This window comes from Callospermophilus lateralis, chromosome 17 (assembly GCF_048772815.1).
Source record: "Callospermophilus lateralis isolate mCalLat2 chromosome 17, mCalLat2.hap1, whole genome shotgun sequence".
NCBI classification, from domain to species: domain Eukaryota; kingdom Metazoa; phylum Chordata; class Mammalia; order Rodentia; family Sciuridae; genus Callospermophilus; species Callospermophilus lateralis.
In genome coordinates this window covers 77732483-77760056 of record NC_135321.1, presented here as the reverse complement: position 1 = coordinate 77760056, position 27574 = coordinate 77732483, and the positions used below count along the sequence as shown (strand labels likewise).

General features: G+C 42.0%; 1 pseudogene; it reads left to right on the top strand.

The window, feature by feature from the left end:
* Nucleotides 1-27: 27 nt before the first annotated feature.
* On the top strand, nt 28-26304 carry LOC143382729 (phosphatidylinositol 4-kinase type 2-beta-like; annotated as a pseudogene).
* Nucleotides 26305-27574: the final 1270 nt, after the last annotated feature.

The following is a 27574-nucleotide window of genomic DNA, read 5'->3' as shown; positions in this document are numbered from 1 at the left end:
GCAGCAGATCTGCTGTGAACCTGCACCATGCCCGGGCCCTGGGCTCGGCAGACAGTCCACTTCTCAGAGATCAGAAGGGAGGAAGAAGGCAGGAGGAAAGAAGATGGAAACCGTGATGGGGTGGGAAAGATGGTGGGTTTCAGCAGGAGAACTAGCTGGAGGCACTCTACTAGTTGTCTCTGGATTGACAGAAAACAGGTTTTGAGATCAAGAAGCAGAAAAAAACTGAAGACTGTGCACTGCTGCCTTAGAGGGAGATACTTTCCACGGTCCTCACAATTGAAAATAAATATTAAAAGAAAAGAAAAGAAGTAAGGCCCAGCCGGAAGACGGTAAGTCCCGGGGGACCTGCTCTCAAACTCTTCTTTCTCTCCCGTTGCTTCCAGCTGCCATGAAGTGGACTGTCCTCTGACGCACACTCTGGGCCATGATGAACTGTGTGGCCACTGTCCCCAAGCAACAGGTCCAAACAACCATGCACTGAGACTTCTGAGTCCATGAGTCAAAGTGAACCTCCCTTCTTTAAAATTGGTCATCTCAGGTATTTTGGAACAGAGACAGAAATCTGACCAACACACTCACAAACATTCCAAATATAATGACCATCACACACGTTTCCACACACACTAGTCACAAAATGTGAGGCCTCAGAGAGAAAATGCTTATGCCTTTTGAGGATTCAGGCATCACTGAGTGGCCAAGACACCATTTCACTCCTCAGAGCCCTCAAATGCTCAGTTCTTCAACAAGGTGTCCAGTGGAGTTGCACCTCCTCCACCAGTCTCAGGTCTCAGGCTCCCTAGAGCCACCTGGAATGGAGCTCATTCAAATGAGTTCAAAATTACTTAGTGGAGCTTCACCTATTTCAAGGAAGAATCAGGCTTCACTGTTTTGATGAAATGGTCTTGCTCTTCCCAGAAAGCTTCATTATAGAAGAAATAAACTTTTCATAACTCTCCATTTGTGGGTAGAATGATCAGCGTTTACAGCCCAGTTGATGTTTTGGGTGGAAACCGTCCTGCTCTTCAGGTTGGCCACAAGCACGCGTAAGCAATAGTTGGTACTGATTTTTTTATATGGTGTGAATTAGAAAATTTCACCTGTTTTTCTATTTATGGCCCAGTTTCTAGTTCGACATATCACAGATTTCCCTCTTTCCCACTCTTCCACCATGACATTTTGCCATATAACCTCGTGGGTGTGTTTTATCAGACTCTAAGCTTTCCTTTGTGCCTTTGGTCTCTCTCTTTTCTCTGTCAATACTCAATCACCATCTCTTTGTGGGTTTTGTATGTATAGAGAGTCTCTCTATTCACTTTTCCTTTTCTTCAGCACTTTCTTAAGTACTTTGTTTTCTTCTTTTTCAAACACATTTTATTTTCTTAAACTTATTTATTGATTTATTTTTGTGGCGTTGCAGATTGAACCCAGGACCTTGAGCCTACTAGGTAAGCGCTCTGTCACTGAGATCCATCCCCAGACCTCATATATTCTAGCATCTTGGAAAAACCTGTGTGTCTTTTGTTGACGTTGGCTCACATTTGCAGATGAATTTAAAATTGATGGGTTAAAAATATTAAACCTTCCTATCCATGAATGTGGGCTGAATTTTCTTTATTAAGATCTTTTATTATGAAGTTCAGGTGAAGGAAACCACATAACTAGCTAACTTTATAAGTGTCCTTCATTAGATCTCAGTTGGTGTAGCCTTTCCTTTGCTCAAAAATCCTTGCCTTGGTCGGTATGGAGTGAGTTTCCTCATTCAGGGCTCTGGAAGTACTCCCACTGACCAGATGGCTCTCTAGATCAGCAGATTTTGTGTTCTGTATTCTACCTACAGTTCACAGAAATTGTTTTTTAAATTTTCTGACTTGAGTAATTATTTAATGGAAATATAAGAAAGTCATTGTTGATAAAAAAAAATATACATTAAGATATTTTGAGACAAAAGAACATCTTATCTATAACTTACTCTTTTTTAAGTTGGTTATCTCATTTATTCATCATAGTAACAAAGCTGCCTAAAATGTCTCCCTAAACCATGTTTGGTCTACAAGTAGAGGCAATAATAAAGCCATGCTTCTGCCTAACATAATGTGACTCTCCTGTACACAACCAAAAATGCACTGACTTACCCCCAAAGATGTATGGTCCTTGAAAGTCTTTATCATGTTCACTCTTCTTGGTGTCCTCTAACTTCAATATAATGATGTAAATTTAACAATATTTATACTACTATATAAAGTTAGCATATCAGCTCATGTTATATGAGGAAGGTATAGGATAGAGGATAAAACAAAGATATTCAAGATACACATGAGCACACTCAAACATATCATGACAAAGGAAAGAAGAAATATTGAAGACAATTACAGTCCTCATTTCTCTATTGATTACATGGTTATAATTGATATTTATAACTATCTTCTATTGTCCATTACTTATGTCTTTTGTCCTCAGCAAGCTTCTCAAGTGGACATAGGTTTTTCAAAATTTTATTTTATTGTTTATTTTTAGTTACACATGACAATAGAACCCATTTTAAAAAAATTATATAAGCATGGAACATATTGCTGATGTGGGGAAGCTAAACCACAGTAAAGGGAGAGGGGAGGAAAAGGAGAAGAGAAGTTCAGTAGAGTAGGCAAAGGGGAACAAAAGGAAGGGAGAAGGAATAGGAACAGAAAGACAGTGGAATAAATCTAACATAATTTTCCTACGTAGACATATGAAAATACCTAAGTGTACACCATCATGCCCACCGATGAGAATGGGTTCCTAAAGAATAAGGTTAATCCCATAGGAAATATTTTTTAAAAAATATTTTTTAGTTGTTGATAGACCTTTTATTTTATTTATTTATATGTGGTGCTGAGAATCGGACCCAGTGCCTCACACATGCCAGGCAAGTGCTCTACCGTTGAGCCACAACCCCAGCCTCAGGAAATAGTTTTAAAAATTGCATGTGCAGGGGCTGGGGTTGTGGCTCAGTGGTAGTGTGCTTACCTAGCATGCGTGAGGCACCGGTTATACACAAGGTGCTGTACCATTTTACACAACAGACTCCAGCATCTGTGGATTCTGGTGTCTGAAGGGGAGAGAGGTCCTGGAACTAGTCTTCTGAGGATACTGATAAATGACTATATTTACTTAGAGAACAAGGATGCTCCCTGGTAATTCCATTTAAAGATGTATTTAAATAATAGACTGAGATTTCAGAATAAAACCTAGTTTGTTAAAAGAGGGCTTGAGGGGCTAGGGCTGTGGCTCAGTGGTAGTGCACTTGCCTGGCATGTGTGAGGCACTGGGTTCGATTCTCAGCATATAAATAAATAAAATAAAGTTCTATCAACAACTGAAAAATATTTTTTAAAAAAGCAAGCTGGATAGCAAAAGGGTCACTTCTAAAAGTTTGTATCTAATATCACAATAACTAATTTTAAGTATTGTATTTTTTTTCTTTCTTTTTTTTTTTTAAGAGAGAGAGAGGTATAAAGAGGTAGAGAGAGAGAGAATTTTTCTTTTTTAATATTTATTTTTTAGTTATCGGCGGGCAAAACATCTCCGCCTGCATGTGGTGCTGAGGATCGAACCCGGGCCGCACGCATGCCAGGTGAGCGTGCCACCGCCTGAGCCACATCCCCAGCCCAAGTATTGTATTTTTTAAGAGCTAAATTCTGCATTAAGTTTTGAAAGCAGGATATTGCAACTTAATGACTTAATTATATTTGGGGACAGCGTTGGTGGTAATTTTTTACAGAAAAGATATAACAAAAGAAAAAAAATGTCTGCACTATTGAAATCTTTAAAGTCGGATCATGAAAATAATACAGGTCATAGTGTCAAAAGTCAAATAGCACTGAAAGGTTTTCTTGGGAATTCAACCTTCCACAGCAACTTTGTGACCTGGACAAGTCATTTAACCTCAATGTGCTTCAGTTTCCCCATCTGTAAAATGACAATAAAAGTACGTGTAACCCACACAGTAATGTGAGGATTAAATGAGTTAGTGCCTGAGAGTCTTGGCACCAGGCTTGCCCTAGTGAACAGTGTGCACCTTCAACCATTACTATTAATCGCCTCAGGAAGGTGGGGCGCCTCAATTCCTCTAAACACCCCTCTTTTCTGAATCATTTTGTTTCCACTCTCAAATATGATCTGTTTTACACACTCATATTTAGTAAAGTTAAAATTTCAAAACTTCAAAAGTAAAATCATGGAGATACTTTTAAAGTTTTTTGAAAAGAACTTTAAATTATTTTCTGGAGAAATTGATTGAAAATCGTCACAAAATTTTCAAGGTCAAAGAAATAAGAGCCTGGATGAACAATTAGATTTACGTATGTATCTTTCTTTCAAAAGCAATTGTAGGGAGACAAACCATTGTTCCAGTTTTTTTTCATACCTTGAAAGCTTATGTTTTCTTAAAGTTTATAAAAAACGTGGGCTAAGGATGTAGCATAGTGGTAGAGCGGTGTTTAGTATGTGTGGGGACCTAGGGATTGGGTCTATCCCCAGCATAAAAAACAAAATAAAAATACTCCATATATTCACTCGATTTGATTAATTGGAGTTCCAGTATCATAAGCAACGTTTGAAGGTTTGTATTGCAGCAATTAAAATGGTGAACAGATGAGACATCCAAGGCGGCACCAGATGGATCCCAGGAGCCTCAGGTTCCACACACAAACCTTCCATGGAAAGTATTTTGGGATCCATGAAAAAAGCCGTAGGTCCCTGAGGATGGAATTTCAGGGTCTGAAAGTTCAGGAAGACCTCTGTTTTGCTAATATGAACACAAAATAATAGTATGACTGCTTTGTCAACATTTCAATTTAGGATGTATGAACAAGTCGTCGTCGGGGCAGTATCTAAATTTCTGTATCTCTCTGATGTCCTTACGTTTCTTAAGGCATTTATCAAACTTCATAAGAATAAAACTCTTCTTTGTTGCACATCATTGTCTGACTCTAGGTTTCAATTTTTCTTTTTTAAATTTCTTAATTTTTATTTTGGCATTGGCTGTACTGAGGATTGAACCTATGTGCACTCTACCACTAAGATACACTTCCAGTCTTCTTTTTCTGTTTTTCTTTTCTCCTCCTCCCCCTACTCCCTTCCCCCTCCTTCCCCTCCCCCTCCTCCTTCCTCTTCCCCCCTCCCCCCCCTCCTCCTTCCTCTTCCCCCTCCCCCCTCCTTCGCCCTCCCCTCCTCCCCACTTCCCTCCCCTCCTCCTCCCCCTCCTCTCCCCCTCCTACTCTCCCTTCCCTCCTCCCTCCCCTCCTCCCCCTCCTCCCTCCCTCCCCTCCTCCCTCCTCCTCCTTTTTCTTTTCTTGGACAATCTTGCTAAGTTGCTAAATTTGACCTCCAAATTGCAATCCTTCTGCCTCAGGCTCACTCCTAAGTCTCTGGAACTACAGTTGTGCATCACTGCACAGAGCTGGGTTTGAAACTTGTAAGGGCACACAGCATGACACAAGAAGGCTCAAATCATGTCCCAGTTTCAGTCAAAGCACCACTGTCATGGCTCACAAAATTAACACACGCCCTTGCACACACTTAGAGATGCAGAAATGATTAGCCCAATGCAATTTTGTTTTGAAAATTAAAAATATTGACCAAAGCCATCAGCCCAATTCCAGGATTACTGGGTTTTGTCCCGTTCTTCTCTGAGTTGATCATGGGCACATCCCTATTGTCTGAAAGCCACAGACTCAATTGCAAAGCTGGAATTAGGATGCCATATTAAATACAAAGCTTCCTAGAAACATAAACAGAGGGTTGCAACCATGCCATACATATCACACAGTGCCTGACATGTATGAAATTTACTATATTTCTTATTTAATAAAGAGTCCTTATACTTCCCAATATATTTAGCCTTTTATCAACAATGAGCATATTATAGGCAGGAATTCAATTTTAAACTTTCACCATATACCTTCTTTAAACTCAAGGAAAGAACTGAGATTTTTTAAATCTTTGAGTTTTAGGTAAGTTAAATTTGAATTTAAATAGTCACAGGTGGTCAGTGAGTAGCACAGATGTGGAGTGTATGTATTCTGTTAATCTTACCAGTTAGCAGAATCTGGAATGACATTTTACAGAAGCCAGATTCTACTTTTGTTGACTTATTAGCAATTATACAGAGTCAGATTCAAAGGCGCTTCCTCATTTAGGTAAGTTTTCCTAAAATGGAGAAACTTCAATTCAGAGCAATAAATTCAATCATTGATTAATGCTTTGCTGAATTAAAAAAAAAAAGTTTTATTAGTACAGTTTCTCCTTTTTAAATGTTGCTTGGGTCACGTTTTAAAGTATTATATATGTGTACATTATATTGTGTATAATAGCAGGCTTCATTTTGACATAGTCACGCAGGCATGAAATATAATTTACTCCATTTCAGTCCCTAGTACTTCCTCTTTCCATCCCCTTCTCCTCCACTTACTCCTCTTTCTCAACTGGTCTTCTTCCTATTGTTTATTTTTTTAAAAAATGCGATACATACTTAATCTACTACTTAGAATAAGCATTTAAAAACCACGCGCCCCGCCGCGCCCCGCCGCGCCCCCCGCCGCGCCCCCCCCGCCGCGCCCCCCGCCGCGCCCCCCGCCGCGCCCCCCGCCGCGCCCCCCGCCGCGCCCCCCGCCGCGCCCCCCGCCGCGCCCCGCCGCGCACGCCCCACCTTGCCTACCGACCTGAGCCCGCACCATCCGTCGGGCTCAGGCTTCCCCCCAAAGCGAGTCCAAGCTGCAGTCAGACACTGAAGAGGACAACACAGCCAAGTGACTGACGACTGGAACTTCAGAGGTGAAAGCATTCTTGCATGATCCAGAATTTGCTGATGTTATGTTGAGAGCAGAACAAGCAACAGAAGTGGGAGTTTTTCCCAGAAAGAATCTCCAAGGGTCAAGTGGAAGTTACTTTGTAAAGGATCCTAAGAGGAAAATTATTGGTGTGTTTAAACCGAAATTAGAAGAGCCTTGTGGTCAACTGAATCCAAAACGGATCAAATATGTCCACCAAGTCTGTTGCCCTTGCTGCTTGGCCGGAGCCTGCCTGCTTCCTGACCCCGACCTTCCTGACCTTTCTGAGGCTGGGGCCTACCTCGCGGATGAGAACCTTCTTCTGGACCTTGTGCCAAAAGCAAAGGTGGTTTGGCTTCTCAGTGAGACATTCACCACAATCCAATTGACCGTGCAAAAGCAAGAGGCAAAAAGTGTGCCTTACAGAAAGTGCCAAAAGTAGGTAGAAAGTTTCATTGAATAGGATTCCCTTCTAAGATCGGTTCCTTTCAATTATTTGTTGAAGGTTTCAAGGAGGCTGAATACTGGCTTAGGAAATTTGAAGCTGATCCTTAGCCTGAGAATATTAGAAAACAATTTCAGTCATAACCTGAAAGATGAGTTGTTTTGGATTTCATCACCAGAAATACAGACATGGGAAACAATAATTGGTTAGCCAGCTATGAAAAGGAGAAATGTAAAAAGGAAATTGACTGCAAGGACTCAAACTGGATCGCTGAAAAAGAATCGCTTATTAAAATCGAAAGAAAAGTGACCACAACACTTGGAGCAACCAAGAGATCTTCATTGCAGCAGTGCAACAAAGAGAAAAGAAAGAAGGAAAGAAGTGGGAGGGGGGCAGCTGGGGAAGGCTTTTATAGCCCTTCTGCTGTGCTGCCTAAATCCAACAGGGTCTCTGGGTTTGAAAGCTGCCTTTTTGGCACACAAGGGGGTTAAGTGCTCCGCCTTGAGCAGGGGGGGCGAAGCGCTCAGCCTTGAGGGGGGGGCTTGGGCGTTTGGGCTTGAAGCAAACAGGTGATAAGCTAACTTTGTTTGCCATGCCCTGCAGACAGCTTACTCAGCCTGTCCTGCACCTAACAAAACTAGCTGCAATTGATAATGGCCTAGCATTTCCCTTTAAACGTCCTGATGAAAGGAGAACATATCCATGTCACTGGGCATGACTTCCTCAAGAAAAAGTTTCTTTTTCTGAAGAAATAAGAACTTGGTTTTGACATGGATTTCTGACACGAGCTTTGTGCAAGATTTATGTGATGATCTTTATGAACTTTTTTAGTATGACAGAGTTTTAACAAAGCTACTTTTGAAAAGATGTCTGTGATGAGTAGTCAGATCTTAAAAACGTATTCAGGCGTTGAGATATGGGAAGAGTCCTGTCCAGCTGGTACAGATGCCTTGTGTGATTGTGGAAGGCAGTAAAGGGGGAGTCAGGGTGGAGTTATACAGCCTGGCAGCTCCTTTACCCAGACCATCCGTTGCAGGAAGCCACATTTTTTCCCTCCTGGTAGCAGGTGGGCATATTGCATCATTAAAACATGGCAGTGATGTAAATCTGCTGTTAAGAGTTCCAGATGCCAAAACTTTGAATAATTTAAGTCTTTAAAAGGTTACATTTTATGTAATCAAAAGTTTAGTTTTTGACCAAATATTAAATGTCTATATCAGGAAAGAAGTTGAAGCCAGATTTAAAGTTAGGTAGTCAGTGTAGTTAGGTAAATCGGGTCTAATATCGAGTGAAATCTAAAATGGAGGCCACGCTGGGAATGACTCAGGGAAAACGCAGGACAACTCATGGAATGTTAATGAAGTCCTAAAGGCCCTAGGCCAAAGTCCATCCACCTCAAAGAAATGTTAATGGAGCCCAGGAAAACAGCCCCAACAGACTTGGAGATAACCCATCCCAAAAGGTGATAATTAAGCCCACCTGTAGGCCTCCAACCTACATTCCATCACTGAAAGAACTATAAAAAGGGGAAAGAACAGCCCTTCCACGGATTCCCACCTTTTGGGTCCCCTTCTTCCTCCGGGAGAAGTCTTTTCTGCTGTCCTTTAATAAATTTCTAATTTCTACTCTGACCTTGCCTCGGTGTGTGCTTTCTGGTGTTATTCTTCAACATTGGGGAAGCAAGGACTCGTCACCGGTCAACAGCGGTTTCATATTGGAGGTCCCATACCGAGATTCTACACCGAGGTAAGTGCACGCACCCCATGTCTGTTTGAGGTGCATCTTTCTCTCTCTTTCTCTCTGGAGGGTAAGGTGGGCACCCGTCGGCTACTTAAACGCAACTAGTGCAGCCGCCACTCTTCAAGACTCGGGTGAGAGGTTTCTCGGCCTAGGCAGCTCTCAATCACCTGTTCAATACAGAGCAGGCATGTTGGGTTCTGCCAAAGTCGCTTCCAACTTTTCTGTCTGGGCCCGGAGAGCAATTGGCGTGAGTACACGGTGTCCCGAATCCCGATCTGCCTTGGATGCGTGGAGGTGGGGGAAGGAGTTTGGAACAACTGCGGAATTCCGGTCTGGGCTACTCTCAGACGATTCTTAAGGTTCCTTTCTCTTGAGCCTCCTCCCGACAGCCCCCAGGGGTATCTAGGGTGATCGGTAGATGAATGGCACTGAGGGAAAGCCCCAATCACATTTGCCTCCGTATGGGCTACGCAACACTCCAAACCCCGCATCCAATCCCTCCTGGATGCTCCCCTTCCTTTGCAGGTCAGAAATGCTAGCAATTCGGGTTGAGACTGAGAAAGGCATGAGATAATTAGTAAAATCTGCCCAGGTTCCCTAAGGTGCATAGGTAACTTTCAATAGTCTGTTTTACCGCCCAATGTTTAAAATGGGCTGTGTTCTCTTTAAGCTGCTAGAGAGGCATTTTTAGAATCAACTCCTCAGGTAATCTGCTAGTCTACAGAGCAAAGGCAACAAAAGAGAACATGTTTCTCTTTTCCAATGGGTTTTTAGTGGCCAGGAGGATACAGTAATGCCCTTAAGTCTGAATCCTCCCAGGGTCTCTGGCACAGGGCAAACTGAGACCCTAGCACTTTGCTAAAGGGGACCAGAAACCCCTTGGCAAAGCAAGGTGAGAGACGGGTTTTCTGGACCGTTTAGGAAGCTCAAACCTAGGGAGACGTCCCTAATGAGAACAGTTTTCTCTGGCGCAGCGCGGGCGCCTGAGTCCTGTTTTCTTCTCACTCAGACGGGAGCTTCTCTCTCTCCAATACGCCAGGTGCACCACTAGCCTGCGTATTGAAAAATTGGGACAGTTTGATAAAATTTACAAAAAGGAAATGGTGTGAGGTGCTGTATGTTCAGATTTTCGTTGCTCTAAGGGAAAATCCTAAATTATGCCAACAGTGTAAAGTAGACTTAGCTATGATATCTGCTATGAAGAGAAAAAAATCTTGGACTCACTGAGAAAAAAATCAAGAGAGAAATTTCAGCCGATCAAAGTACATACCCTCTTCCCCCTTCAAGACCTAAGGCAGATAAAAACTGACTCTACTGGAAAAGTTAGGAGATATGCCAGATTGCCTGGGATTGGGTCTATCCAAAGGTGCTAATCCTATAAGTAAAGGGGAAACTGAGGATTTCTCAGCAGCTGCCAGAGCCATTTTTGCTCTGGGGAATTTCCTCATTCTTTCCCTGCACTGCAAGGATTACTCCACCTGAATGCAGTAAAGTCAGTCACACTGAGGCCCTTAATTTTACACCTATAGTTGCCCCTATGTGAAAACATCTGGTCCACTCATGGGGAAATCTATGGTGCCACTGATAGGAGTCATAATTAAATGGAAGTTCAAAACCTGGAGAGATATTTTCTTATCTAGTTGTCTGATTGTTTCTTGGGGATAATCTAGGCTAAATGTGTGTCTAAAAGATGATGTTTCATTGTAACATCTGGTATCTAAATGAGTTTGAAGCATTGCACAATCTTGCAGTTAAAAGTTAGGGTTAGGTAATTGTTTAGTTTGTGATTTCAGATAATTCATGCCAGAGAACTTAGATACTTAGGATAGAAAATTAAAAGAACTCTACTTCCAAGTTGGCAAGTAACTCCCAATCATTCAGTCTTATTTTTTCATCAATTTTGAACTGGGTAGCCTGAAAAGATTTCACTAGGTGTACCAGTGCATTAATTTGGGCAAGGATAATAAATTATGATTTGGTATCTGTTCCCCTTAGTGTGTAAGATTCAGGAAAAGAAAATGTTGGATTGGGACGTTGTTCTGGCTTATTGAAATAACATTGAATAGCAACAGTCTTGGAAATTTTTAAAGCTTAATTTTGGATATACGTGGTAGTGTGTAGTTCTCTTTTAAAATTTTTTCAGGTGATTTAATGTAACTTAATAGTACTTTAGAAACTTCAGAACAAAGAAAGTGGCTTAATGATCCTGAAGGGATCTCTTCTGATGGTAGCTTTATATTATTAAGCAAGATCCTATTTTCAGTTTTGTGTGAGCAAGTTTTTCTAGTGTAGAAAGATGTAAAGGTATGAAATTTTATAAATTGTATCTTGTATCATAATTTTCAACATCCAAACCTGAAAATTGTGACTTATGGTTAAAATGCCTTAGGCATGAGGTTTGTGCTCAGAATTCCAGTTTTCCCAGACCTCAGCCAGGACTTAAGCTGATATGCAAATAGAAGAAGCCTGGAGCACTCAGTAGGAGACAGGTCTGAGGCCCAAGAAAAAAAAAAAAGGGTAAAAGTGTCTTTTTATGGGAACTCAAACTAGATTAAACCAAAGAGTAATTACAGGCCGGTCAATTTTTTTTCTAGGACTTTTGCTTTTTCTTAGATTTTTGTATTATTTTTTGAGCTCATGATTTTGATCCTGCAGACAAGTTAATGTTTTTCTGATAAGTTCTATTTTTGATCAACTATGGAGTTTTTAAACATTGCAATGAGATATCACCTGAGAAAGCAACAAGGCTTTTACTATTGTGTTACATGTTGTATGTCAGTATGTCTGTATGTGTGTATGTATGTTCATATATCATGCAGTGATATGCCAATTGACAGATGAGGAGCGCTCATGAAAAATTTTAAAAATGGATCCAAATATCTTTGATTCACGTGATTCAAATGGCTCAATTTAAATTAGGTAAACAGATGAAAGTAAAGATGTCTTTAAAATTAAGCTTATTATAAGTTTTTCTAGGTGTTCAAAAATAAAACCTAACAAAATGTTGATGTGTATAAAATAATCTGATTAAATTCAAAATTTACAAGTATTGTTTCAAAATGTGAACAGAAGGAGGTTAACAGATAAAAAGAAACTAGAAGGTTCTAGGTATGGATTTCATAGAGGGAAAATGTGTTTCTGGATAAGAGTCTATATGATTAAGTAATTAAAAGAGTTTAAGTAAATGATATAAAGAAGGTCTGTGTAAGTTGCTTACAAGTGTTGAGCAAGTAATCTTAAAGAAATTAAACAGCTGGTTAAACAAGTGCTATTGTTTTAGAGAATTGTGCTATGTTATCTCTTTAAAAGCTAAACTTGGTTAATATAAACATCAATGTAATTGGTGCTATTAATGTGTTCACATCTTCCAGGTATACAAGTCTGTTAGGTAGAAGCTTTAGAAAGAGCATTATATCAAGCTGGTGTTCTAAAGTTGTATGGTAATTTTAGGCTTAAAAGAAAGACATGTTGGAGATATAATTAAATCATTTGTGTTCTATAACTGGGCTTGTTATCAATAAGATATGTACAGTTCTATGTTACCTTTTTACACTGAGATACAACAAGTGTATTTTTAAGTTAATGAGGGCTAAATCTGTGTAAAGGTTTTATTGTAAAACACAAAAGTACTTTACTACTTTTCTACAAAAGGTTAAAAGTTTTCAACCTTTCTTTAATTCATGTTTTAGATGTGATATTATGTTGTGTTTGCTCAAGTTCACAACAATTTATGTAGGCTTTGTAAAATAATGTTTAAAAAGCAAAGATCAGTTTCAGAACTATAGTATTTAAGATCTATGAAGAGCCCCACCTTACTTGAGATAAGGCTCTATGCATGTGAAAGTGACTATGAAAGAAGTAGGCTAGATTTCAGCCCAAAAGTTGTTTTTTGTCAAGATTACTAGGATCTCAAACAGGGGATATAATGTATAACTCCACCAAAATTCAAGGTAGCTATTACATGAACTAAATATGTTTTTACTCTTGATAATTTTATCTTGTAGTTTTCAAAATGGCTTAAAGATTGCCTGTTAATGTTTTGCAGAGGTACTGATTTAAGAACTCACAACCTGGGTTAATGTAAGATAAGGAGTTATCACCTACAGGATAGAGAGATAGACATTAAAGCCCAGTGCTCTTAATATAAGGCTGTTAAAACTTATTTGCTGGATGTTTAAGATTAAGTTTTAAAAAAATTAAAATTTTGGCTGTTGCCCTCTGAGTCAGTCTGAGTCAGGGGATAGGGGACTTTTCCAAAGAGCTTTGCAACTCTAGGCCACATAACCTCCCGATCAGGGAGATTAATGAGACCAGTGGAGGACAGCAAGCCAATCAGTGCATTTGCTGTGAAGAGGAGGGTCATCAGAAAAGGGAGACATGCCTGATGCTTCCGAGGGAAGCCACATGGTCAAGCAAGGCCTAGACCCATCCTAGCGCAAATGGCACTAGCAGATCTGAGAAGCTGCTGTAAAGTTCCCGAGGACTCCCAGGGAAACTCAGCTGACTGTTAACAATAGATGGAAACAAAAGTCAGTTTGACTTGCTTCATCTTAAACACTTAGCAAAGACAGTCAAAGCCAAAACACAGCTATTCCTGGACATTTTAAATGAAATAATAGTTAAATGTAACTTCCATAAATAAGTAAGCTGGAGGCTTCAAAAGAGATTCTCAGACAGGAATGCCTGATAACTATCAAAAGGAACTGCCAGAGTAGTTTTTAGTTCAAGGCCTTTATTTCTAACCTACACAAGTAGGCATGGTGTTTGCTAGTATGGTTATCCAGCCCTAAGTAGCAGAATTAAAGATTTCTCTATTAGACACAGAGGTCATACTAGTAAAAGGATTTTGCAAGCTCAGATGACATTAAGTTATTAAACTGTATCTTAAGGAAAGGACATCTATAACCCTAAAAGTTAAATGTTGTGTTTACATCCCTGACAATTCTGGCAATGTGACGAATATCCTTAAAGATTTACATGCTCAGATAGAAGCCATGTCCTCAGCAACCTTGTCATGGAAACAATATCTTGGCTCCTGGTTCTTGGTACTTCCTGGTGGAAAACATTGTTAGTCTCTGTCTTTGGGATCATACTCATTGGCATATTCCTGTGCTATGGGATTTATTGCTGCATCAATCTGGTTCCAGTACTAATGAATTCTTGTTTCTCTTATAGACCACCCATCACTCAAATGGCCCTCCAGTCTATTACTTCTCAATCAGACTTCTATCATGGACCCACTCGATAGACCCGATTTTTAAAGGGGGACTCCAAACTGCTTGCCCAACATCGCCCCTTTTGTCAGCCTGAAGAAGCCAGAGAGATTTTCTTCGCCCCCCTTCCTTACAGCAGTAAGGAGTTCCCAAATTAGAGGGGGGAATGAAGCCAGATTTAAAGTTAGGTAGTCAGTGTAGTTAGGTAAATCGGGTCTAATATCGAGTGAAATCTAAAATGGAGGCCACGCTGGGAATGACTCAGGGAAAACGCAGGACAACTCATGGAATGTTAATGAAGTCCTAAAGGCCCTAGGCCAAAGTCCATCCACCTCAAAGAAATGTTAATGGAGCCCAGGAAAACAGCCCCAACAGACTTGGAGATAACCCATCCCAAAAGGTGATAATTAAGCCCACCTGTAGGCCTCCAACCTACATTCCATCACTGAAAGAACTATAAAAAGGGGAAAGAACAGCCCTTCCACGGATTCCCACCTTTTGGGTCCCCTTCTTCCTCCGGGAGAAGTCTTTTCTGCTGTCCTTTAATAAATTTCTAATTTCTACTCTGACCTTGCCTCGGTGTGTGCTTTCTGGTGTTATTCTTCAACATTGGGGAAGCAAGGACTCGTCACCGGTCAACAGCGGTTTCAAAGTGATAAGTCTTGTACATTGTATTTTTTGTGGAAAATTTGTATTTTGTGTTTGTTAGTTTAAGAGGTAAATTCGTGGTTTACACAGCTACAATGACAATAATTACTGTAAAACTTCAAGTAGAAAAATTAGATATTTGTTGACTTTTAATACAATAACATTTTCTATATTTTTTTAAGCATTGAGAAAAATGTTCTTGTTAACTCTTCTTAAATCGCATTACAAAAAGCCTTTGAGGGTTGGTAAGTCTGAAACCACCCTTGTGAACTTTAACAGAGTAGTCAGTAGAAAAATAGGTAAGAATAAAGCAATGCTGCCTTAATTTTAGAAGCTGCTATTTTGGAACTTGAATAAGTGCTGCTGAGGTGGTCATTTGGGGGACCTAAAAACTAAATATTTTGTTGAAGTGACAGATGGCCATTTTCTGTTTTATATCTTAGAATTTTTGTATGTGTGTGTGGGAGATGTACCAGGAATCGAACCCACGGTCACTTAACCACTAAGTCATATTCCCAACCCTTTTTTATTTTGAGGCAGGGTCTTGCTAAGTTCTTTATGACCTCACTAAGCTGGCTTTGAACTTAAGACCCTCTTGCCTCAGCCTCCCCAGTCACTGGGATCACAGGTGTGTGCCCCACACCTGGCACCTTAGAACATTTTTGAAGAATTATTTTGTTTTAGTAAGGAAAAACATCTAAAGACATTCCCCATTTAAAAAACAAATATACACTTAAATGAGAATTGAGGGGAATAATATAAATATAAGGTAGATCTCTAGTATTTTAAAATTTTTTGTAGATGTATCTAAAATAACCTTTAAAATTCCCTTTTGTTTCTTACATGGGATCAAGAGCACTGGTATTGTTCATTTTAGTACTTCAATTACTATTAAAAGTATGAAAAGAAAACCATACCCCAAAGTGTATATTGGATTGCATTTTGGAATATATATATATATATATATATATATAGTCAGTGGACCTTTATTTTATTTATATGTGGTGCTGAGAATTGAACCCAGTGCCTCACACATGCTAGGCAAGTGCTGTACCCAGCCTGCATTTTGGAGTTCTTAATAATAAGTTCTTAAAAATAATAGTGGTGCTTGAAGTCATAGATGTTGTTATAATTATAGTTGATTTTAGATTATTAGCCTAAATTAGAGGGAAACATGAGAGTAAACCACAAGTCATTTATATTTAATTTTGAGTTTACTTTTATATTTTATTTTGAATATCAGTATGTCTCACATTCTTGGAATTTGTAACAGTATTAAGTCAATGAGTGATTTAAATTGAAATGAGTGTGATATAAAGATGTGATTCCAGAGGAGAAAAGTTTAATTTCTTCTTCAGTCCCAAAGCTAGTAACATCAAGACTTGGACTAAAACAGGCAATTGGTAGTCTTGGTCTTTTGTTTTTTAGGTTCACTGTTTCATGATTAAAAAAAAAAAAAAAAAAAGAGTCATTTTGTGTAAAACTGTAAAAAGCATATTCAGGTGGTTATTCTAGGCTGTAGGACAAATTAGCAGTCTCTCTTCCTTGAATCATTGTCTTGATGTTCACAGGTGTGATGAATGAGCACACTGCTGCCTTTGAGGAGCTAATTGGAAACCTGTGTCCTCCTGTGTTCTACAACCTTCCATTTGCTCAGTTTTGAGAAAAAAGGAAAAATGACTAAAAAAAAAAAAAAAATCAAAAGTCAAAGTACTACCTTTTGGTAAATACTAGTAATTAAAATGTGCCTTTTGTAGATGTATCTAAAATAAAGGATATACATTATTGTGATGTGGGTCTGATTTTCATAAAACAATTTTTTCAGTATTTTGAGAATTGCTATATTAATTTTTATAATGGAGAACTTAGTGAATTGCCACTGTTTTATATCTTAAAATGATGTGAATATATTTTTAAATGTCTGACCATGCTACAAAAGTAAAGTTGACATATTTAAGATAAAATTACAAGTTAGGGTACATAGGCTATGTTTTGTAAACTTTTATGAACTTAATTCTTATTTAAATATTGTGTTTTTTCAACAAGTACATTGAAAAACCTGGTAGACTAGAGGTGATAAAATTGTCTTGAGGCTGAAAAAAAAATTTACAAGAACCTTTTTATGTTTCTGCATTGCATTTTCTTCTTTCCAAGAAAGAATCGTTATTCTTGTAATGAAGAAATGACATTTATTGAGAACAACCAGCAATATCAACGCGCGTAGCTAATATGCAGATGTACAGTATTTAGATGGAGCTTTTGGGAGGTAGCCAGGTTGAGCGGAGGTCAGGAGCGGGGTTCCCACAAAGGGATTAATGTCCTTATAAGAAGAGACAGCAGACAGCTTGTTCTGTGTCACACGAAGACACAGAGAGAAAGTGGCTATTGTTAGCCAGGAAGGAAGCCCTCACCAGAACACAACCAGGCTGTACATCTCAAACTGTGAGAAAATCAATCTTCATTTGCTTAAGCCACCCAGACTCGGTACTCCCTATGGCAATCCATGCTGACTATGGCATAGGCCATCCTCCAATCTATATAAACCACTTCTGATCTGGTCCTCATTGCCAAGGCCTAAAAGCAGTGCCTCCCAACTTGGAAATCATAACTCATCAGGGAGGAAAATAAGAGTGGAAGGCAAAGGAAATTGCAGGACTGTGGCCTGAAGCTCTTCGTGTCAACATTAAAGACAATGATTGATAGGGCTTGGGGAGTTGCTCAGTGGAAAAGCCCTTGCCTAGATGTGGGAGACCCTGGGTTCAACCCTTAGCACTGCAAATAGAAAAAAACAGAGGTCTAGACATGCCACCTAGGGCCTGTCATAAATTCTCTCTCATGAGAGGGATTCACAGAGCCAAGTAGTTTCTACAGCCACTGTCCACATCCATGCTGTGTATTATAGGCTCTGTGTTTGTTTCTTGGATGTAAGATCATGTGCAAAAATACCTACTCAAAGTCATGAGTCTAGAGTCAACTCTGGGAAACAAGACCTCCCCCTTATTCTTTACCCTTCAACATTTTTCTGAAAATGTATTTTTTTTAAAAAATATGTATTTGTTCTAATTTTTTATACATGATATCAGAATGCATTTCAGTTCATAGTGTACAAATGGAGCACAATTTTTCATGTCTCTGGTTGAACACAAAGTAGAGTTACACCATTTGTGTCTTCATACATGTACCTAGGGTAATAATGTCCACCTCATTCCACCATCTTTCCTATTGAAAACGCATTTTAAAATGAAATACAACAGGGCACAAATTAGCTGTCAAATTTATGTTCTGTCACCCCTTAATCTATTTGCCTGTTGTCCTACATTTAGGAGTGGCTTTTTAAAATGGAGGGCCTAGGGGCTATGTAAGGAATGTCAGAGGCCTCCAGAAGAAAAATAAAGGCAAGGAGTTTGTCTCCCAGGGCCTCCGGAACAAAGCTAAGCAGATTTGCCATCTTTTATGTCCCAAGGGGATTATGATTTATTATAAGCACAATAGGAAACAAATATGTTTCTAATAGAAAAACTAATATCTAATTGGATTTTTAAAGACTTTTTGGTACTAAGGATTGAACTCAGGGTGCTTAAGCACTGAGCCACGTCTCCAGCCCTTTTTATATATTTTTTTAAATTTTGAAACAGGGTCTCACTAAGTTGCTGAGGATGGCCTTGAACTTGCCATTCTTCTGCCTCAGCCTCCCAAGTTGCTGAGATTACAGGCATGTGCCACCGTGCCTGGCTTCTAATTGGATTTTGACTATCAGTGTTCTGAAATAAATGTAGATATCAATGACTCATTTCTATACTTGCTTCCTTCCCAGAACAATTTTTCAAGTTCATAATTTATGAAGTCACAATGTAATTATTTTTTATTCTCCATGAAGAGTATACCAGAACATCATTTTAAATACTATACCAAATAAAGTAATAGTATAGAGATTTTAGTCATAAACTTAATTTTATTTTGAATAGTTATATAATAGAAGGTATTATGTAGTTTTCTGTTTCATAGCAATAAAGCAAGATTTATGTAATAAAAGTACAAGATATAAAAGGTAAATTAATATGCTTATGTCAGTATGGGTAACGTTTTGCTGTAGTGACAAAATGAACTTCTTTCTTAGTCATTGCATGGCAAAAATAGGCTTCTGGAAGACAGGGGGTTGATTGTCCTAGGCCCTCAGGGACTCAGGCTAACAGAAGCTCCACTTTAGTGGGTGTTCCAGGACCACAGAGACTAAGGAAAGATAAATATGGAGAACTACATGCTTATTAGAATAAACACTCATCACTTCTCTCATGTAATTGGCCACAGCGAGGGCAGAGCCACACTGAGCAGAGCAGGGATGGAAAATCTTCCTGAGGGAAAGGCACAGTCCAGTTCCACCACGAGTCGGGATATCCACCGTCTAAGCTCCAGCCTTCTGAACAATGTTGTTCAGAGTGTGAGCTTGGGACAAAATAGCTAATAAGAACACAGAGTTGACATGAACCAGCTGATTCACAGACACATGAGATTCACTTTACTTTTCCTCTTTAAGGCAAAATTTCACTTATGATGAATAACAAAGTTTTATTTCAAGTAGAGATGTGTTAGGCATAGTGTTGCTTTCCAAATAAGTCACCTTCCTTTGGGTTCAGGCAATGGTTCTAAATTACTTGACAAACAAACCTAGTTGTGAAAAGAAAAGGGAGCAACAGGACCATCTCGGGCAGGAGCCTAAGACTTCATTCCCTCAATGGGTGGAGAATCAATGGCCGAGGGCTTGCAGGTGGCCATGGGGGAGAGTGGCATGAGTGTGAAAATCACCAGATTCTGAGAGCTTCATTCTTCATGGTTGAAGCTATATGACTCAACGGCAGAAAAGGTGTTTGCATACATAGAAGTGAGCCTGAATGTTGGGGTGGGGGAAGTCATATGTAGTTTTCATGTTAAACACATCCATTCTGACTGGCAGCATATGATTCAATGATCAATTGAGTCAAGACCCTGCAACTGTGATCTGGCCATTAGAGGTGTGGCAAGCTACTGCGTGGAACTCTTCAGCATTGTCTCCCATAGAAGGTGTATTTTCTTTTAACATTTATTTTTTAGAAGTAGCCAACTACAATACCTTTATTTTAATGTGGTGCTGAGATCAAACCCAGGGCCTCGCCCAAGCTAGACGAGTGCTCTACCTCTGAGCCACAATCCCTGCTCCGAAGGTGTATTTTCTTGATCTGAAAACTCCAGACAATCTAGGGAATTATTGCATGAAACAAAAACAAAATTTTCAGGAGTGCAGACTTCTCATTTGATCATAAACACCACCATAATCTATTCAGCTATTTTCACAATATAAAGATTATATTTTAGGTTGAATTACATTTAATAAAGTCTAAAGAAACCACAGTTCCACCCCCACAAACCTATTTGAAATTCATTTGTTTTTCCTTAGCAATTAGCAGTGTTGTTTCTTTAGGTTCTTTTCATTCAATGAGGTTTGCATTCCTGTTCCCCAGGATAAGCTACACCAAGCTTCATCACTTTCACATTTTTATCACTTGAGGATTTTGATCACTGTTGTGGAAACAGTCCCACTCGGCCACAGTCTACATTTCAGAGCCTTGGTAACCACATACTTGGAGCCAAAATTGCTGAGGTTTTTACATTCCAAGATACGTGCTTCTGTGTTGCTTAGGAATATCATGAGGAGATGGAGGTGTGGAAAGACGTCACATGCGGGAGGTCCATCCCATTAAAAGTCGATAAGGGAAGAGTAACAGAGGACTGTAATGAGAGGAAAAAGAATCTAAGAAATTCACATTATCTGTGTGACTCCCTTGTTCTAAGATGGGCTGGAGCCACGTCTTCAGGATTTCTACCTCAGGCAAAGGCCAAGCCACCACTCAATGTGGATTCTCTCTAGAGGACTCATGTTCTTACGTGAAACATATTTTGTATGTTCTTTTCTCCAACCTTAATATTGACATAACATAATTTCAGAATTAACTTAGTGACCAGTTTACCAACTAGGTAAGAGCACGGTATTTGTTCTCAGTTCCTTTTGTCTTTGGTCTTATGATATTCAGGCAAGATCGTTGTTTTTTTAAGGGACTTAGGTTAATTTGTTTTCTTCCCCACCTGTCAGTGTGGTTAGGTGGTTCATCAGGGATAGAACTAGGTTCATTTGTGATTGTTTATATGCCTTTTTGGTCATTCCTCTATCTCATGGATCTGTATTTAGAATTAACACAGATCATTTAGGAGTTAGCATAGACCATCTGTGCACTTAATGTTGCACAGCTCTGGATTTTGACACGGTACAGGGCCACATACGTGACTGCCAAGCCGTGGTACATGATGGTTCCGTCACCCCAGACGCCCACTGTGCTCTGCTCCCTTGAACAGCTCCTCCCGGGCCCCAGTCTGCCCTTCCTGCCTGTAGTATCTCCATATTCAGAATGGAATAAGCAGAATCATGGAATAGATCACATTCAGTATCTGGATTTTGCTTTTATAGTTAAATGGATTTATGAATTATCCATGTTGCATAAATCGATAGTTTATTCTTTCCACTAATGAGTATTTCATTCTATGGGTGTAGCACAATTTTTAAATTCATTTTCCTTTCCAAGGATATCTGGATTGTTTCCACTCTGGTAAATGATATAGAATGCTGAGAACCAGTAACATTTATTAATACACAGAATAAAATTTATGGGAAGCTTATTTACCTCCACTTTCACCATGGGGTTCTTTTGGCTACCAGAAATCTCTGCTTAAAAGAAGACAAAGAGAAATGTGACTTGACCTTCCATGTTTCCTTTCCCCAAGAGTAAAAGCCAATGTTCCCCGGGAAGCTGGAGAGAGAGAAATAAGGGGTTTTCATTAAAATCACTCACACACTGAAGGCCGAATTACAACATGGTAGTGGGATTCTTCTTCATAAAGAGCATCCGGCTAAGGTGGGTGCAGAAAGGGTACAGAAACCCAGGGAATAACTCTCGAAGGTGCCTGGGAGAGCTGGGCTGCTGGAATGTCTTGTTCAAACTTTTATTTATTTATTTTATTTCTCCCTTTTGGAGAAACTCTTGTTGAAAATTTATCTTGCCTCCTCAAAATACCACATACTGTCCCAGAAGTTAATTCAGGCTAGATTTTCTTGAATTCAGTGTGAGTACAGGGCAACGTTAAAGGTAAGAAATGCTAGAGGTAAATAGAAATCATGGAAGACAAGGTAGGAACATTACAGATAGGACCTTAAATTAAAAGTCCGTCTAAGGGCTGGGGATATAGCTCAGTTGGCAGAGTGCTTACTTTGCATGCACAAGGCCCTGGGTTCAATGCCCAGCACCACACAGAAAAAAAAGTACATCTAAGTTCCTGACTCAGTTATGCTGATATAGTTTAATCAAGGACTGCAAAGCCTTCAGAAATTTATAATAAATTAGATCCTGGAAATTAAAAATAAATTAGAAAACTTAGCACATTTATTCAAAATGTACCCACAGGTGATGCTGCATTGAAGAGTAAGAATGGAAATGTTTTCCATTAAAAATCTTAAGAGGGCTGGGGTGGTGGCTCATCGGTAGAGTGCTTGCCTAGCATGTGCAAGGCCCTGGGTTCGATCCTCAGCATCACATAAAAATAAATAAAATAAAGGTATTGTGTCCAACTACAACTAAAAAAATAAATATTTAAAAATTTATATTTTTTAAAAATCTTAAGAATGGAATTTTGATTTTGCCAATTAAAAAAAATTCATTGCTACCTAACTTGGACACTCAACCTTAAGAAAATGTAGGAATGTTTCATGGCATCACGCCCTGAGTGTGGCATCAGCTAACACAGAGCTGTGTGACACAAACTTTATATTCCATCACTTCTTTCTGGTCTGCACTTGCTGCAGCTGATGGAGCACCCTCTGGTTCCCTGTGTTCCAGCACCAGAGCCATTTCTGAGTGGTGTCTCACCTCCGCATCCTGTCTCATGCATCTGCTCCCCTCTCAGTTGCTATTACACATGACGGTTGATGTGTGGTCCTCAATCACAGTTATATCATGGTATCATTCATAAAAAAAAAAAAAAAACCTGACTCCCTTTCCTAGAAAATGAACCCCCAGAGCTTTAGCTCAAACTGAAGGACTCCCTTCTCTAACGCCCACCACTGCAGCTCTAGTTTGGATGTGGTTTGTTTCCCAAAGGTTCAGTGTTGGGGGCTAGTCTTCACTGGGGTGGTGCTGAGGTGCTGGGGGGTGGGATCTAGCGAAAGCAATTAGGACAGTGCCCTAGAAAAGATTAAGGCCATTTTCATGGGAATCTTGGTTAGATCTCAAGATAGAGTAGCTATTTAAAACAATTTGAAGGGGGAAAAAAAGAAGAAGAAAAACGCAAGACTGTTCCCTCTGACCCCCTGTCTTGGCATGAGATTTCTCTTTCTCACAGGCACCTATCATGGTGCCATCTACTGAAAGGCCCTCACCAGAGACTGAACTAGGAACTGTCTGGTCATGGACTTTCAGCCTCCAAAACTGTGAGATGAACAAACCTGATTTTTACTTAAGTGCCCAGCTTCAGGGATTTTGTTTATGCTGATGGAAGACTGGCCAGTACAATTCTTCAACCTTGTATCCATCTACTCCCCTACAACCATCTTGGACCCCACACTACATGTCAACCCAGCAATTTAACATCCACTAGAAGCTGCCAAAGTCACTGTGAGCACCATCCCTTCCTGCCCCTCTTTCTAGGCTTGGCTAATCCCCTTGACTGAAATGGCTTTTCCTCATCCACTCATTTCAAATCTTCAATATACTTAAAAATACAATTCAGCACCAAGTATTTTATTACAAGTTTGGGGCCAGGACGTGGTACAATATGAACTAAAACAGTGCTTTTCACACCTGTGCCCTCCTGAGAGGGTCCAGTGTGACTGTAGGCACCCAAGACAGCCCAACCCAGTTCAGACAGGTGTCTGGGACACAGCGGGTTCAACACTTGAATCAGTGCAGAAAGTGAGGGCCTGAGGCTGCTTAGTGGAGGAGAGGCAGAGGGAGGAAGAGTGGCTCCGAAAGGGTCCTTCCTCCATGACATTCTGCCTCACCTCGAGCCCAGAATCACGGAGTTGATCATCTATGGGCTGAAACCTCTCTCTGTGCCGTTCCTATTGGGTATCTTGGTCACAGCAATAAAAAGGTGACTGAAACAATAGGTCATTGGGGGTGTGCCCTTGAAGGGACTACTGGGACCTTGGATCCAACTTCTGTCTCCTCTGCTCTTGGGCATGAGGTGAGCAGTTTTTCTCCACTGCCCACTCCGGTCACGATGTGCTACTTGGCCACAGCCTCAAAAACAAAAAGGCCGATCGAGCACGGACTAGAATACCCAAAACTCTCATCTGAAATAAACCTTCTCTCTTTATAAGTCGGTCGTCTCAGGCGCCTGTCACAGTCGTGGGAAGCTGGCACAGGGGCTGCGGGGAGAGCTGGCTCTGCCCATCTCTTTTCTGGGCATATTTCCTTTGTCGGTGATTCCAACGGATGGGGAGTATGGGGGCTGCGGGTAGAGCCTCTTCAGCGGACTCGGCTGGAGAAACCCACCGCGTTGCCTTTCACATTGCTGAGCTCCGAGGAGCTGCAGGCTGAAGACACGACCTGGGTCCCGGGCTCCCCGGCGCCCAGCCTCACAGGTGCGTCTCCCACCAGAGTCAAGGTCAGTGTCGGGTGGACAGGTCCCGACTCCCACTCCTCCCAGGGGTGACTCTATCTGTGATGAGACAGGGTCAGACAGGAGCAGGGAGGACAAGGGCTCTCGGTGTTTCCCCATCTCGGACTCGGAGCCTCTGTGGCGGCTTCCGTCCTGCCAGAACTGTCCGGCTCCACACGGAGCTGTCAGCATGGACAGTCAGGAACCCGGGCGGCGGACAGGGACAGCGCGGCCACCAGGGGAGCAGCTCCGCGGCTGCCCTCAGGCTCCACCCCTCAGCCTCCACCCCCTCAGCCTCCACCCCCTCAGGCCCCACCCCTTCAGCCTCCACCCCCTCAGGCTCCACCCCTTCAGCCTCCACCCCCTCAGCCTCCACCCCTCAGCCTCCACCCCCTCAGCCTCCACCCCCTCAGGCCCCACCCCCTCAGCCTCCACCCCCTCAGGCTCCACCCCTTCAGCCTCCACCCCCTCAGCCTCCACCCCCTCAGGCTCCACCCCTTCAGACTCCACCCCCTCAGCCTCCACCCCTTCAGCCTCCACCCCCTCAGCCTCCACCCCTTCAGCCTCCACCCCCTCAGCCTCCACCCCCTCAGCCTCCACCCCCTCAGGCTCCACCCCCTCAGCCTCCACCCCTTCAGCCTCCACCCCCTCAGCCTCCACCCCTTCAGCCTCCACCCCCTCAGCCTCCACCCCCTCAGCCTCCACCCCCTCAGCCTCCACCCCCTCAGGCTCCACCCCCTCAGCCTCCACCCCCTCAGCCTCCACCCCCTCAGGCTCCACCCCCTCAGCCTCCACCCCCTCAGCCTCCACCCCTTCAGCCTCCACCCCCTCAGCCTCCACCCCCTCAGCCTCCACCCCTTCAGCCTCCACCCCCTCAGGCTCCACCCTCTCAGCCTCCACCCCCTCAGCCTCCACCCCTTCAGCCTCCACCCCCTCAGGCTCCACCCCCTCAGCCTCCACCCCTTCAGCCTCCACCCCTCAGCCTACAACCCCTTAGCCTACAACCCCTCAGCCTACAACCCCTCAGCCTCCGGGTGGGGCCAGCCACCGCTTCTGTCCGCGGAAGCCGGAAGCCGGGGAGTCCCTTCCCCTCGGGTCCCGGGCAGGGAGCCCTGAGCCGCTGCCCTCCTCGCCCCATTTCCTGCTTTTTCCAATTTTCTTGGGGAGGAACCGGCGGGTCTGGATGAATTGCCCTGGGGATCCTCCAGGGGGCTCTTTTAGAGGGTCCCCACGGGCCGGTGGGGTCACGGTTGTCGCCGCAGGGTCGGGGCCTTCCCTAGCTGGCTGGCACCTTGAGCTGAACTGGGCGGCGGGACATGTCCCAAGCCCAAGAGCCAGTTCACCCTGAGCCACCCACTCCCCCGCCAGCCTGGCGTCTGCAGAAGCCCCCCTGGGACCGAGTTCTCCCATGATTTACAGCCAGTGAAAGGACAGTGGGACCGAGGGCCTCCTGGTCACTGTCCAGCAGACGGGGCCTGGAGATTCTGTTTTCTCTCCAGCGTCGGGAACGACTGTGCAGTGACGTACCCTTCAGTGGTTTTGAGAATCTGATGGATAAAATGTGGCTTGGGATCCCATCACAGGATGAGATGGAAACCCAAAAGGGCCTGCCCAACTCCCTTTGGTTTACCATGGAACCTTGCCTTACTTTGCCCAGAAGGAACTCTCCAAGCTATTCTGGATGTGGGACGTCAAGATGGCCCATGCTCTGCCTTTTTACCAACACTTCACGGTGGTCCAGTCCCTTGTTGAAGACAACTTCTCCTAAGAGCTGACTTGGCCCAGTGGGGCCTCGGCGTGGATAGGAAGGAGCAGTTCCAGAAGAGGCTGGGCTCCTGACAGGTACCTTGGAGACTGCTGAGACAAACAGTGTTCCTGCTGCCACTCCCCCACCATCCCCGACCTCGGGAGAAAGGGCGACTGACCAAGTGGACTGTTGCAAAGTCCTAGTTCAGCCAACTCCCAGCCTCTCTGCCGGAGAGTAAGTCTGTTTCCTGGACTTGGAGTGCCTGGCCCACCTCTTCAGTTGGAGTCTTCTGTCTGACAGCATCACCCCGTCTCTCCTCACCCCCATCTTGCACTTTGCATGCTTCGGCTGTGACAACCAGGCCAGAAGGATGGCATCAGTGTCTTGGGTCAGGAGTGCTGGCCAGCTTGGGGTCCTGGCTGTCCTGCATCAATAAACTCATGTCCAAGAACCTATGGAATTTGAGGAGTATTTACTGCATATGTTCTAGTGAACCTTCTACTCCTGCAGAAAATCACCAAGGATAACAATGCCCCACAGTGGGGAGCAGGCTAGCAGAGCTTGATGAGAGAATGTGGGTCTCCTGGTGAGGAACAGGAAGGTCTGAGGTGGTACAGAAACCTGGACGGCTGCTCCTCTGTAGGCAAGAACAGGAGGAGAGGTCCATGGAGGTATAGGAGTCACAATCGCCCTTTCTCACTTGGTGTTGCTCGGCAGTTTTTACTCTGAGACTTTTTCCAAATGAACATCTTGCAGTGTAAAAGTAGAGGATTGTTGTTATTGTGAGTTTTACACAAATGACAAGTGTCCATCAAAAGATAGGAGAGACATTGATATGGGTTATGATTCCCTGGAATGAAGCCTAAAATTGCCCCAGCCCATTTTTCTTAAAGTACTTTAAAAGATGACTTCATCACAGTAATTAGAGGCAGTGATCATTATTTATTTCTTGGCATATGATGTCATTTATGCATTTACAACTTGCATTAAGGTGATGCTACTGCTGTATAAATACAAGGGAATTGGAAACATATTACAAAAAAATCATGTTGATTCTTCAGAAACATCCAAACTGATAAATTGTATTGAATTAGAAAATATTTATAACTTGCCTGATAGTAAAATTTGTTAAGATCTTAATCAGTTTTCCTTGGACTGTCTGTTGTTATTAACCCAGGAGCAATGGATCACTAATTACATCCCCAGCCCTTTTTCTTTTTTTTTTTTTAAATTTTAAGAGCCTCAGCTTCCCAAGTTCTGGGAACTTGGAACAGGTTTGAACCACAGCACC